The 15,543-nt window shown below is 40.1% G+C and overlaps 1 protein-coding gene across 4 annotated transcripts in view; it reads right to left on the bottom strand.

Annotated features, from left to right (window-relative positions):
• Positions 1-12,859, bottom strand: part of DICER1 (dicer 1, ribonuclease III) — a 67,612-nt gene extending 54,753 nt beyond the window's left edge. For all 4 annotated transcript variants that reach the window (XM_082283970.1, XM_082283969.1, XM_082283971.1 and 1 more), the window contains exon 1: positions 12,758-12,859. The gene's annotated coding sequence lies outside the window, so the exon portion shown is untranslated. The remainder of the gene's footprint in view (positions 1-12,757) is intronic.
• Positions 12,860-15,543: the final 2,684 nt, after the last annotated feature.

Below are 15,543 nucleotides of genomic sequence, written 5' to 3' on the forward strand. Positions count from 1 at the left end.
TGGGGTTCAAAAGTGGTGAGAAGCCATAAATATTACACTTCACCAGTATAATGCTTCAAGCCTCATGTAGCATTTCCTTATCACAGGTTATCTGTAGCACTGTTGACCTTCCAGAACAACTGACATAATACCGCAACTGAATCGAAAATATTCAACAATTTACTTGGCAAAAATGATCAACCATGAAAGCTGGAACAGGGTCAAACAAACCACCTCCTCTGTTAGCAGTGAGGTAAGTGGCTCATAAAGGTCCCTTAGCTCCAATACTGTTGCAAGTTAGCACCACTAAACCTTGCAGTGCAGAGATCCAAACCAGAAAACAGACCCATTCCTGATTCATCCATCAATCTTCCCACAGTAGCAGAACAAATGCAAGATGAAAAAGAATAAATTGAGATAAAATACATATCCTTGAGAGAGTTCTCTGCATGTATATTAATAGGTATCTTTCCCTAATGCCAAGTGTAGATTGCAGTTAAGAATCCTTTCAGTCCAGCGCAGCATTAGTCCAATTTTCCACATTAGATCTGCTCATAATATATACAGTGATAGATACTCTTAACCATGTGGGTTAAAAAAAAGTATCCAAGTTGTTACTCCTCCTTGAATGACAGCAGAAGCTTCAAAAACTGAAACAAGCTGTTTTGCTACAACCATCATTAACAAATAGGGGGCAAGGCATGAATGGGGAGAACTTTTTACCCTTCATTTTTCACAATGGAGTGAGAGCTATTCCTGCATATATGCAAAAGCATTCCCAGATATGCAAACGACAGGATTGTTCCAGACATTAAAGCAGTTGTGGTTTACTGGATACAGCATTCACTGAATACTCATTTAATTATTAAAGAGGCAAGTTAGAAGAGAAATGAAATTATTGTTAAACAATTCCACTGTTTTATGTTATTATCTAAAACTACTCAGGCCTGAGAAATAATGTTTTAAAGGAGTTAAATCCCTGTAAATGGTGCAACTGAGGGTTTCTGACACTACGTTGGGTTCTGCAAGCAATATAGCTAAGTTAATATAGTACTAAATGTGTCAATTAACTCTTCTGCTAAGCACAACTCAGAATTAATATATTCCTATATTTGTTTCAATTCCAGACCCTGTTTGCATTATGGACACAATACTGCATTAAAAATGACACACATATGTACACAACCCTAGTCTACAGCCATCAGTTGAAAAGAGTTCCTTTCTTCTGTAACATTAAAATAGATAGTCCTGTAATTCAGTCAGTTGTGAACTGCATTTTCAGAGCAGAACACACACATACAAGTTTGAGTAGAGACTCTCGTCTAAAAATAACACAGCAGATTTTGCTTTATCAGAGATTACCAGCTCCACTAATCTTGGTTATTAAAAGATAAAAAATACAAAGCAAAAGAAAGAATTGTCATGTTCTTACCACGTTAGTTGTAGTTTGCATCAACATTGCCAAACCACCAATTATTATGTCTGTTATCATCTAATTACAAAAAGTATAGTAGCTTGATTGCAGCAACATTAAGTAGCCAACATCAAGCAACTATGAGCAAAAACTCTGAGGTGTTTTCTTAATTCAATAGTTCTCAATTTTCAGAAAAAAAATGCAGCCAAATTCTGTGAGGCTGACTGGCAGCTGCATTGGCAGAGTCTGGACTACCTCCCCTTTCTGCTGTGCTCAGCTTCCACTTGGATACATTAAGACTTACCAAAAGAAAACAGTAACAGCCTGGCAGGTACATTCCTGGTGACTGACAAGGGACGACTTGGCAATAACAGGAGAATGAGAGAAGCAGCAGAACACACCTCCACCATTCTGAATGTGGGAAACAAACCTCGAACTCACATACAATCTCTCGCAGTTATTACTGTATCATTCCTCCAGAGTCTGGGCAGCTCTGAAGTGTGCGCAGAGTCTGGGCAGCTCTACACACACTTCAATTCTTTCACTTAATGATGAGCACTGGATTTAGAGTACTTTCTTACCCTCATTTATTCTCACAGTACCCTGCAGATGACCAATGCCAGTAGGTCAGACAATGTTTCTCCAGAGGTCAATCAAACCCAGACTCTCTGAAGACATCCTTGAAGCAGCACAGAAGTGAAGGGCAGCTGTAATGAACACCCAGTCAGACAGGCTGAATCAGATGAGGCACCGGTAGCATCACTGGGAACTCAATCTAGTTATGAGACAATTAAAGGGAAGAAGCAAGTTTCTAGCAGCAAACCAGAAAAGACATGAATGCAATCAAAGATTTGGAAAAGCAGAGATATTTCAGATTAAAAAAAAAAAAATACAAAAATACAAAAATAACCCCAAACCTTACTAAAAGTCTTTAGATACCAAATAATTTTGTTTATGAACAGGGTAATAATCAAGCATTTTAAAGTAAATTATTCCACCATTAACATGCCACTACAGCAAGTCAAATTAAACCAGAGGCATTAACATCCCTAATTTTGATTTCTACTGGTAAACATCCCAGATTTATACTGGGAAGGCTTACATCTAAGGTTCCTACATAACTACCCTATTAGTTAGGAAGTTACATTGTTTTTATAGTTTTCCTTAGAAACTAGTGCATCCATATTGATATCATTTAGGTTGATTCACAACCTAGGCATCTGACTAATTAGGAGAATAGCATCACAGCCATTAACATTCAAGTAATCACACTATTTACCTTATTAATTATTGTACTGAATTATGTAGAACAACTTCCCCCCTGCATACTATGGTGTATTTGAAAAGAATGCATAACTCAATTAATGCAAACATATATTACATTTATAGTAATAAATAAAACTTTAAATTACTCAGAATAAATATTTAAATACAACTGACTTTGAATTTCATTGACTAATCATTTGCTTTCATCAGCTAATGAGCAGCTTATTTGAGTAGGCATACACAGACGCATTAAGATGCCTAAAGAGGCAAATAATTGATGACTTCCAGAATGATTTAAGCAGATTAGATGCCTAACTTTCAATAGAGATTTCCCTCTTCTTCCTCAGCACTGCTTTCTCAACCCTGAACAGAAAATCTCGTACTTCTCTTCAGCTAATGATTTTAAGAAAATTACCATTTTCATAATTTCTTAATTTGCAATTCAAGCTACTTCAAATACATACTAAAACTGGTAAAAAAAACCCAAAGCACTAAACAACAAAAAAAAAAACCCTCTAGGTCTCTAAGACTTGTAATAGAAAAGTAGTTTTGAAATGAAATTTTAAAGGTATATAATTTTTAAGTTAATAAGTTTGACCTTGTTGCACACACAAGACGTTAGAGAAACTGAGACTAATCAACTAAAGCAATGAAGTACATTGAAAAGGGAAAGTGCCTTAAACCCTTGTGAGCAAGCTGTCACTGAGAAGAGTGACCTTATTACTCCTCTTTTAGTAGGATTAAGCACATGGCATATGCAGAGGTTTTACATCCCATCATTTTACCAGATCAGTATTTCACTTCAGCTTTCTAAAACACGTTTATAAAAATCTGTAGCTGGTTGTACAGTCAAATTTTTCTAAAACAATCAGAGAAGAAATACATTTCTGATGTAAACAAAGCACAGTAGAGATTCTTTTCATTTTATCACTTTTCTTTCATTTTCACTCAGCAGCAAGACAAAACACTGTACAATAAAGGCTTCCTGATCACAGCTTACCACGCATTTAATATGGCACAGCTGTACACCCAAGAATTAATGGTTATATTGTCCTGAACTATTTTTCTCCCAGAGTCAGACAAGTGTCAAAGCTGTTAGAGAACGGAAGGAGCAGTGACAGTGGGGTTGCTTCACTGAACACTAGGTTGTCATCAGATTGGATCTATAGTCTCATGAAAACTAATCCCAAAATACTACTTCTCACCTGTTAATTGAAATAACTGTATCATGTTTTTCTCGATTTTGTACTTGCTTGCTTTTTGTTAATAGCTGCTGTTATAAACAGGCGTGTTGTGACAGTAGTTTTGTGGGTTTGTGTACAAAAATCATCTGTGGTAAACCCAGGATAGGAACCAAAGTCAGGGCAACATCATGCTACAAAAATTAAATTAAAAAACAGTTGGATTTACCAACACTTCTTCAGTGAGTATTTCTGAGATGTGAACAACTTTTTAATAAAAGTAACTGCAGTCAGTGCAGTAATCACGATGGAACACTTAGACTAGCTTAGCTTGGAAAATTCAGATCTGAAGTTACGCCTAGTTTAAAACCTCTCATTTTTACCCAGTGGTAATTTGTAGTTGTGACCCCATAATTAGGAATCTGTACAAGAAACTGCTTAAAATTCTGGGACTTATTTTCCATTTTGCCTCAAATGTAGTGATTATATGTTCCAAGACACTAATACAATTAGATACAAATCAATGACTTAATAACTTTAAGCTATTAAATTTTATTAAAAGAGTGTTTTCCTCTATCCAGCTTTCCATTCTTATGAAAATGGTGGGATAAGGTTTTTTTGTAATGATATGTTCAAGTTCTTGGGTATAATTTCATTAGCTTTAAAAGCTCTTCAAAGCTCAGTGTTTCCATTTTAGTGAAGGAAGGGGGAATCATTGTCCTGATTTAAAAAACCAAACAAAACCCCTAAAACCAACCACCATTGCCCCCAAACAAAACTAAACAACTCGCTAGTTTGTTTACCATGAAGCTGGTAGAGATTTGTAATCACTCATTTGAAATCACGGCTTCAGGACTCCACACTATCCAGAGCAGAATTTGCTATATAATTATGTGGGAAGTTCAAAAGTAACAAGCTGGAGTAGTTGACAAAGGTAGGTTACCCTTGCAGATCAGGAGAACTTTCTGGTTTGGTTTTTTTCCCCCCCAACTTGAGTAAGAAGTTTCTCTCCACCCCAAAAATTTCCTTGAGAGAAGAACTAGGGGTAGGCTTAGGCTATGCAAGTTTTCCAACTTGGTTGGTTTTGTTGGTTTTTTTTTTTTTTTTTTCATAGACTAAACTCAATTTTATGGTTAAAATTGACTGCGGTTTTTGTAAAAATATATAATTGAATGGTGATTCCATGCAACTATGGTACATGTATCATACATGCATATATTGGATTTTTAAGCAAAAATATCCAAAACTTAAACAATGTTCTTTTCAATGTTACGAGTTGAGCAGGTCCCAGTGTGAGCTGAACTGTTGTATCCTGTTGGACTTAAAGGGTAAACAGTGTTTACAAATCTCAGTTTACAGACATACTTTAGGAACATTGTGTAATATTGAGGGTATGCGTAATTTTCATATGAAGTAGTAGCCAATACTTAAGGCCAGGAGTATTTTTAATTAACATTATGATACTGTCAAAAGAGTTAATTAAAAAGACAAAAATCAGAAAACTTTATTTAAAATTTTGCATTCTAATTAGGGGGCACATGATCATAGAGGTGCTACTCGAAACAGTAAAACTTTTTTCCTGTTTGGCAGCTGAGGAGCTTAGGCTGTATCTTGGGCTCTAGTTTGACAGGCATTTTAGATGGCATTCAAGCGGCTGTCAAAGTGGAGGACAACCATCTCCTCATGGCAGCTCTAATACTCCCCTGATCCACATGAACTACTTTGCTGAACCAATAGAAAACTTGCCTAGGTCAAGGAAATTGGATTCAACAGGTTTTTGACTGTGACATTTAAAATCAGACACCAGCTTCTCTTCTCTATTGCCAACTGTTGCTGAACTGTGTTACACTAAGAACAATAAATCTAAAAATTCCAAACCCAAAACTTCTTGCTGTGTAGCACAAAACTATTTGAATGGCGCCAGAGGAAACACCTAGAGGTATCAGACAGCAGTAACCAGATGAAGCGATATAAGGTTTTAACAACTCTTAATCGCTGACAATGTATACAATTAGTAGCATTACTGGCATACTACTCACAATGCCTGCCAGAAATCAGCACCTGCTTCATCATTATGCCAGTCACTAAATGCCCTAAAATCATCCAATAATTCCTTGCAGACCCTCATCAGATGCAATTATAACTGGTCAGTAGAGAGTTTTAACAAATCATGAATTTTATCACTAAAAACTCATCCTGTGTTCAGTTTAGGCAACACATAATCTTTAGAAGACCATTTTCCAGACAATTTACTATTAATCAAGGGAGGTTTAACTTCTCGACTTCAACACAGCAAAGCATTAACTATGCAAGGATTACAATAGGGAAAATTGCTCATCTCCTGGAAGTTGATCATGTCTTTCAAAAACCCAGGGAGCTCATAGATGTTTTTGGCATTCTTCCAATCCTTTTTTCAATTAAATACTTGAAGATAAAAATGCATTACCTTCCTAAAACCTACACACTTCCTCCTCCAGAGCTTCGTCACCCATCATGCCTCAAACTCATTGCTCTCAAATCACTCAGTAGGTGGTATAGCCACACTTCTGTAGTTGAAGATTTCATTAACTCATAGCCCTTGTGATTACACAGTAAACAAATCAACTGATCTATTCAGCATATAAACCTATGGATATACTGGGTATACATTTCCAGAAATACTTGGATATATGTTTCTTTATTTTTTGATTTATAATCTCTGAAAGTATATAGACAGCTTCTTGTTTCCGTATCATTTACAGCTTGCTATCTTTCTTTAGCATCAGTGAACTCTTGAGGCCAATGCTGATAGAGTTCAATATTCTTTAGAAATAACAAAGAAAGGAAAAACTTTCCCCACACATTTTTTACAAGTTGTAAAAAATTGTAAGGCACTCCATGAGACCTTGCTGACAGTAACTGTAAAAATAATGAAAAAGATACAAGGATAATCCCATGGCTCTCAATAACATGCTTCTGTCATTTCCCCTTACAGTCTCTGCCATTCATGCTGACTCTGTTCATTACACTGGTAGAAAATATTAATATTCCAATTTTCCTCTTATTTTGTCTCACAGAAACAGGAAAGCATAAGTAGCAAGAATAAATGACAAAAACACACACATCTTCCTGGGGACTCAAAGAACATGCAGCAGAGTTATAAATGTGTGTTTGTTTGCTTTTTTTGTTTGTTTTAAGAAGGAGTGTACTTTTAATGCTCATTATCCATCTCCAACAGTAATTTGGTTTCTGCAGTCTTGGAGGTCATTGAGATAGGACTATGTTAGACAGCAAAACCATGAAAAATTATCTTCAGTAGCTGGGGGAGAAGGGAGGAGCACTGATTCTTTTTTCCCCCCAAAAGAATTTTAACAGAGCTCATATCCCTTCTTAACAACTTTACATAGCAAGCTGACAATATAGGCATTTAACTTAAGTTGAAAGATGGCCAAAGGTTGCAGGTCACTAAAAAAAACTGACTGACCAGAGCTTTTGCTTGTATTGTAAGCACTCTCATTTTATGTCTTCTTCCAAAAACAAAAAGCCTAGTAGCCATTGATCATGAAGGTACAGCAAAGCACAGGTTTGCCTGCTCAGAAATACACGGCTTCAGTGAGGAATTAAAAGCCTTTCTTGAGATTGATCCCAGACACTAATATCCTGAATAAAGAAGAAATACTATCAATTAATATTATGAATTCATAAAATCCCAGTTAATAAATCAGATTAAATACATTTAAATGTTTTAAGGTATGAAGAATACAAACATCAAAAAAATTTCTTTTATTTATGCACTTGACAGTTAAACTCAAAAGAGGGGGTGAAAACGAAAATACCTAAATGTATGCCAAAACTCAGTGAGAGAAGTTAGGTCTTCTATGGTTTGAATGTTGTCTACAATTCAGATCACCGCTAGAAGTTTTTACTACGAACTACAAGGCAACTTCACCTTTAGATAGCTAAGCCTTTTTCATTTCTGCTTGAACAAAAATTATAGAGCAAAAACATCGAAAAAGGCCAGTAACAGTTCAAGGAAAGCTATAAGAAACTTGATCTAGATCAGAAACAAAGCAGACTTCACAAACAAAAGAGAAACATGAATTGCAAAGGTAGCCAGCCCAGACATGCTTGCATAGCCAAATCACCTCAATGGAGTCAAACAAATTAACTTTAAAAAGCAAAATGTATCTACCTCACTTCCTAAGGAAAGGAGATTTATGCAATCAGTAGGCAGGTCTAAAACTCCAATTCAGTTTTCAAAAATAAAAGATTAAAAAAATAATTCCTAAATTCCTATTTTCAAGACCAATTTCTTCACTACTACCCAGCTACTTATTAACATCTCAGCTGAGGAAAAGGCTGCTACACGGCTTGACAAATTATCAAGAATCAGAGTCCAAAAGAGGAGACACACACTGGAAACCAGATTTTAATAACTAGCAATAAGGGTCTGGTTCAAACATGGGTTTGGGGCCAGGGGTTTTTTTGTGTGTATGTATATTTGCACAAATGAAAAAACACAAGGATATTGATATTTAAAACAAACAAAAAAATGCCAAGGCCAGATAAAACAGTCTGAAACCGACCACCTCTGTGTTTCCAGGTCAACCTCTCCTTCAAGTCAGTAGCCACCCTGCTGCTTCTCAGATCTCTCATGCTCATTCAATGAACCCAAAGGAACTGATCCTTTATGAAGAATAACAGACTATTTAAAACATGGCCGGAAACTGATCATGCCAGCTTACATCACAGAAGTACTGAGCCACTGAGTGACATAAAGAGAAGAAAGCACAGTAAACCAAGGTTTTCTACTATCATTAGTAAAGATCAAGAGAGAATACTTTTGATTTTTTTGCCTTGGTAAGAAGAGGCACAGTAGTAACAGCCGTGCCAACCACAACACAGATCTCAGACTGGCAAGTGTACTGCACTTAAAGGAAGGGCCACAACAAGCAGTACTGAAGTCTCCTGGATCTAGGTGTATTTATGACAGAAGGTGGACAATATTGCTCTTTCTTCTCTTTCCCACCAGAGAAGGACCTTTCAACACCTGCAGCTATGCAACCCTGCACGTAAATTCCTTGACATAAGTTTCAGTTCTCCGCTTCTTGACTGTAGGATTTTGAAGGCGACAAATATAATGGAAACCTGATTTAACTAATGTAGACCACAAAACAGAGCAGAAATAACAAGGGAATTCCAGATATATTGCTCAGCACGCAAACTTGTAAAATTATGATGTCACTAAATAAGGCATACAAGAACTATCAAAACCAAGAGTTGACCTAATATAATATCATGGCGCATACTAAAGTGGGCTCTGCTTTGTTCTCTAGATTAAGTCTTCTATAATGTTTATTTTAGTAACAGTCCTAAAGCCACCATACCCCAATTAACACAGTTTGAACACCAAAACTTGAAATGCCAACGAAGACTAACTTCAGCTAAAAAATTAACTTTTAGTTTTTACTATATATCAGGTTTCTTCTCTTCTGGTTTATCACAATACATATGGTAGTCACAAAAGGCTAAAGGATCAAAAAAAGATGTCCGGAAAGTATAAAGCAAAATCATGCTTTCTGATCTACTCCAGCTATTCTTAGCCTTCAGGATACAGCATTCTAAAAGCACACTGCACACATTTTATAGAAGCTCCTGTTATACACAACACTATAATTATGTTTTTACTTTCTTTAAAAGTAGCACTTCCTAAAAAAATATATAAATGAAATCAAAATTCTGCTATCAGTCTGAAGAAATTACTTGAACACATGAAGGTGATGGGATAGAGATAGCCAGTGGTTACACAGTCAGGCATTAGGACTGTTCCATCAATGATCTATCAGGCTCAGTATACTCCCTAGTTTGTATTACCCACGTGAGAGGGGAAAAAAGGTCAGAGAGAATTATGGAACAACAGAACAACCCATCTCAGAATGTTCTGAAGTTCTACCTGCTGCCTGATAGTGATGCCTTTTCACTGGCCCTAAAATCACAAGCCAGACACAGTAAGTTGATAAAAAGGGGTTACCTTTACAAGGATCCTTATGGTGCACAACATGCTGAAAAGAGATGAAGATGCACATGTAACATGAAACAGATACAATTTTTATATATTTAGCAAATTAGTATAACTGACAAGAATCCCCAATTAGATACATAGGGGATAAGGTAATTCCCCCTGGTACTACTCTTTTCTGGAAACCCTCCCTTAGACAGGAACTAAGCTTTGCCTATGAAAATGTGTCTCACGAAGTCATTTTAACCTCAGTTCCTGGAGAACCTAATCTTGGACCCCAAGACCTTAGAGCTGCTGGGGAATTTATTTTGTCTTTCTGTCTAATAGAGTAGGTAAAATGCTAGCTACAAATACAATAATAGGCTACAGTGCTACAAATATAGATGTAAAGAATATAGAGAATATATAAAAGCAAAAAGGCAAAAACCAATTCAGTATCAACAGACTAATCTACACCCCAAAATAAAAATCCTGTCTGTAGTCTTAGCACTTACTGTAACGCTCATCATCCCTAAAGCCCTAGAATCCTTTTCAAAATCTTCCTGAACTCTTGCTCTCACTTACATTCTCGACCTTATCTAACGAGAAATCAGACTATTTCAGCTCCTTTATCCATTTTAATAAGTAACTCCTTGCTCTTTTAAGAATGTATGTGTTTTCGTTTAGTTTTGCCAGTAGTTTGCATTCAGTACAGATCAATGCACATTTAGTCAGCTCATACTGAAAGCCAACATGGGTCAAGCAGTGATACTCAGACTCTGAGCACCTGCACTGAAGCAATTCCATACACTTTGCTGAAAAGGTGGCAAAGTACTTAACACATTTTTGAGGTGGGAAAGGAGAAACATCTGTGGACTACATAAAAAGCCCCATGAAAATACACTATTTTTTTGAACTGCAGGTTTTGCTTTTTTTTTTCTTGTATGCTACAGATGATCAAGGTATTTCTAAAGAAAAAGTAAAAAAAAGTGTATCTTCTAGAAAAACATTAGTGTAATATAACAGACAAAATAGCTTGGTTGGATTCCCCCTACCAGCAACCAGTGGAGAACATGTATGGAGCTGTGAAATTGCAGGGCAGGCAGGAGCACCTTCCACGGACCAGCCACCTTGATGTTTGCCAAGACTGAAAAGACACTCTTGTTTTTATAGCCTCGGACGATTTTCACTACAAATTAATTGTTTCAACCTTTCTGCAAACTTCTGGCATTGCCAATAGGCTGATACACCATGTCTTTCAGTTATACACAGTGTAAAGGAGTACTGCATTTGTTTTCAGTCTGTAAGATACAGAAATCTTTCAAAAACATGAGAACCAAGCAAACAATCAACACTTCCCTCTTCTACTTTCTTCATGACTCTCTTTGTGATGTTTGTTATCCCTTCACTGGCATGTCCTTCCGCATGTGAAAAGCCCCAGCCAGTTTTCAATCTACATCTCCCTTAGCCTAATACAACCTTTCAAAAATAGAAGAGAGATAAAGGGAAAATACCCAAACTGCATTTAGTATTAAACATATAGACTGAGAACGGATTTATACAATGACATATTGACGCCATTTCCTTCTCAAGTAATTATTAATTCTTGTATTAATCATTTTGTGTCTGCCAAGTACTGACCTGCCACTTTCACAGAACTGTATCATCAGGATGCTTTGAAGAACAGCAGTAGCTAATTCAGGGTCAACGTTTCTGATAACTATTTTTTAATCCTATCAATTAAGAAAGTAACAATCCAATTGTTAAACACAAAAAAAGCACTTCCAGCTGAAAACTTCTAGTAGCATCTTCAAAGCTCACAGACCACAATGTGGAGATAGACAATAGGAAAAACTCTCTTAACAGAGGCACTTAGGAGAATAACTATCAAATTAATTTCAGTTAGTGTCTGTATGAACTTGCTAGAACAAGCACCACCCCACCTACGGAACATATATGTGCAGTCAGCATTTCAACAGAGCACCCAGAGTGGCTTATTTAAAGAAAACACATAAAACACAGTAAAACAGGGCAAACTAAGTGTCTACAAAGTTAACTGTTTTGATTACCACGTTCACAGAAAGAAAATGAAAAACAATCTTCTAGCCTACACTTTCACCACCTGAGCCCACCACATAACCTGAAGACCAAAATCTTAACATCAAAAATACTCAAAGCTGATCTGAAGTGCCAAACATCCTCCGGACTGTTAGCAGTTAACTGAGATTCACAACTCACTTTGAGAGTCACTTTTTTTAAACACTAAATTTCTGGTTAAGCAGAATACACCCCAAAATAACCCACCCTTTTTTTTTTTGGTCAGATGTCAGTATCATTCCCCATTTTCTACTCATGCGGGCTTTTTCTATATTACCTAACACAGCAACAAAGTCCTGTGCAAAAACATATGTCTTTTTCGTTTTTCAACGCACATTCACACAGCACAAGGTCTGCCTTAATCACACTGCCTTCATTTACCCTGGGAAAGGATGGAAAGGAAGCAAAGAGGAGAGCCAACACATTCTTATATCGCCTTTAACATCAGCACAGCTATGTATAAACTCCTTTACTACCCGCCACTGCTTTCCCCGGGCCCCTGAGGACACAGCGGGAGGGCCCCAGAGCTCCCGGGAGGCTCCGGCGCGGCTGCCCGGGGGGCGCCGCTCACAGACAAAGCCGAGCGGGCCCGCAGCGCGGCCCAGCCGTGCGGGCCCCGCCGGCGCCGGGAGAGCTGCTCAGGCCGATCCCAGGGCCCGGGCGTCGGTGCTGGGAGCCGCTGGGGTGGAGGCGGGGCAGCGCTGCCCGGGCCCCGAGAGGGAGGAACGGACCGCCGCCATCCCACCCCGCTGGCGGCGGCGCCGGGGCCGCGGGAGCTGCGGCCGGCGGGCGCGACACACCCGCGCTCGGCCGCTATGCAGCTCCCGGGGCGCCATCTCCTACCTGCTCGGACCGGACCCAGCCCGGCGCTTCCCCCCACTACAGGCCGCGTCTCATTGTGCTCCCGCCGCCGCCGCCGCCATTTCCCCGCCGCCGCCGCCTCAGTCCCCGCAGCTGTCAGGACCCTCCATTCACCTGGGCCCGGGACGGCCTCCCCCTCCCTCCCTTGCCCCTGCGCTACGGCCGGCGCTACGCAAACAGAGCGCCGCCCCCGCCCCTCCCGCCCGTACCAACGGGGGCCGCCCAGCGCCCACGGCGCAACCAGGCTCCGAGAATTCCGCCCTGCGCAGTCCGCACGCTTCGCATCCCCCACGCTATGAGAGGAAGCAGGCGATTGGCGGCCGGAGCCGGGTAAAAGGTGAAAGGTCGCGAGGCAGCCAATGGGACGGCGGGATACAGCGACAGCCGGCGAGCCGCCGGGCGCTCCGGGCGCTCACGTGCGTGCGCGCTCCCCTCCCCCGCCAGAGCGCTGCTGAGCGCTCGGCCGTGCCCCGCGGGCGGGTCTCGCGCGCTGAGGCGGGGGGCGCGCGGCGGCGCTGAGGCGGGGGCGGCGGCCGCCATCTTGGGACGGGGGCCGAGGCCCGGGCGTTCGCTTCTTGTGCCACTGAGGCAGGGCTGGTCGTGGAGAGACGGATCTGAGGGAATGCGGTTATTCTATCGCACGGCGTGTCCTCGGGGAAAAAGGTGATCCCTTTTGGCAATGTCTGGATAGAGCAGCAGTGAGCTGTCTCATGACTGTGTAACAAAATCCCACCTTTTCACACACACAGGTGGCCATTTCCATCAGAAGTCACCTTCCTGACACAGGCAAAGTGGTCCTTTTCCACTGGGGAGCCTCCAGCCCTTGCTGGTGCAGGGCCCAGAAAGTGGAAGAAGAAAGGAGAGCTGCAGGTGCTTGGGTTATGTAGGCTCCCAAAGCAGCATCTCTTTCTGTCATTGCATGAGGCAGATTGTTGACTGGCTGGACCACTGGTCTCACTCCAGTATCTTGGCAACACTCCATTGATTGAGTAGATGTTACTAGTTGAGGGTTTTTTACCAGCTGAGAGAAAGCTGAAGGGGGTTTACCCCTCACGTGCCGACAAAAGGAAGCCTGGACGTCACAGCTACAATGCTTCTAGAAGGCGGCAATCCCCACTGCAACACACAAAATGAAGGGGTAGAGCTCCTCACCCAAAGGAGCTTTCTTCTTGTTGCTGGAATGAAGGCACAAAAGCAAAGAAGAAAGGAGACTCTCCATATGTGTTCCACACAAGAACATCCCAGAGCAAGAGAAGGACAAAGTGCTAAATTCTTAAGAGAGTCCAGGGGTTTTATAGTGGGTACAGAATAGGCGGGGAAAGGGATCTCAGCCAATGGGATAGGGACAAGCAGGTGGGGTTGACAGCAAGGGAACCAAAGGGAACAACATATAGGAGTGACTTAGGGAAGGATCCAATGGGGCGTCAAGGAACAAAGAACTTTCTAGAACTGATACATATTAAACAAGGAATATGAATATATATAACTTCATACATAAACAGGGTGGGGAAAACATTACCCAATCAGGGGAAAACATGCAAACATCAGAACAAAGGACTCATGGGTTATGTACTAAACTTGGGTTGCTGACCACCACAGCTGGTTTTCTGAATTCTCCTCATGAGACAGAGTGGTTGGAACTACCTGCAGCACCAGAACTAAGAAGGACCGAGTCTTTTCAAAAGTGCTCTGAAATGTCTGGGATTAAGCAGCTGGTATAGGGTAAGGTTTTGCCACTGCCAAAACTCTTAAACGAGAAGTGAACAATGAGTTATGTTTGTGTTAAGTCAGGGGACCCAGTGAGAGTCTCCTATGAGCACATGTGGTTGCAACAAGGACTGGATGGTAACTGGCCTTGTTGCCTAATAAAGATGACCATGAATGCAATGCCACTTCTGGCCACCCACTGCCATTGCAAGTTGTGCTGAAGGCAGTGTGTTTTCAATGGAAGATCCTGTCACTGGAGGTGCAACCTCCCTCATTCCATCTGCTCTCTACCAGGGACTTGCCATGGTAACACAACTGTGCCTACAAAACCAGTATGAAAAGATAAAGCTCACTGGAGCACTCCTAAGGTTCATTTAAAACAACCTGAGTAAAATTACTTCAGATTCAAAGTGATACAGAGGCCTGGGGTATTACCAAATTAAGTATTTTCTTGGCACAAACCACTGTTGCTGTTTAGAGCACATCTTCTGTAATGACTGCCATTATGCTGTTAAATGTTACAGTACTAGGTATTTTTATAGGATTGAAAGGGCATCCTTCTGGGGTTTTTTTGTTTTGTTTTGGGTTTTTTTTGTTTGTTTTTTTTGTTTGTTTTTTGTTTTTTTTATGGATAGAAGAATAATTATATCCCATGACAAAAGCTGAGGAAGAGGAGCAGCTGTTCAGTCTTATCCAGTGGGGACTGTCAGAGCATATGGGTCTATTTTTCCAATTTTAGCTGAAGTACTGAAGGAAATTGGCATTCTTGATTCCTTCTAACATAAAATAGAGCAGAAAGAAACCCTCCCTAATGCAGGCCATGATTAAATAATGAATTTTATTCATTTCAAGTAGGTTCAAAGAGAACGCAACCAGAATACTTAGAAAACAAAACAGACAAATGCCAGGAGAATTCTGGAAGTTATTTTCTTGTATAAACGGGTGTCTTTCTCCACAGCTACTTCCTCCTTGAGCCTGCCTGCTGACAGGAGTTTTTGATATAAAAGTACAGGATAAAATCTGTGCTGTTCCTTACAATCCTATTCCTAGTACCCTCTCTC

This window comes from Coloeus monedula (genome assembly GCF_965178545.1).
Source record: "Coloeus monedula genome assembly, chromosome: 6".
NCBI classification, from domain to species: Eukaryota; Metazoa; Chordata; class Aves; order Passeriformes; family Corvidae; genus Coloeus; species Coloeus monedula.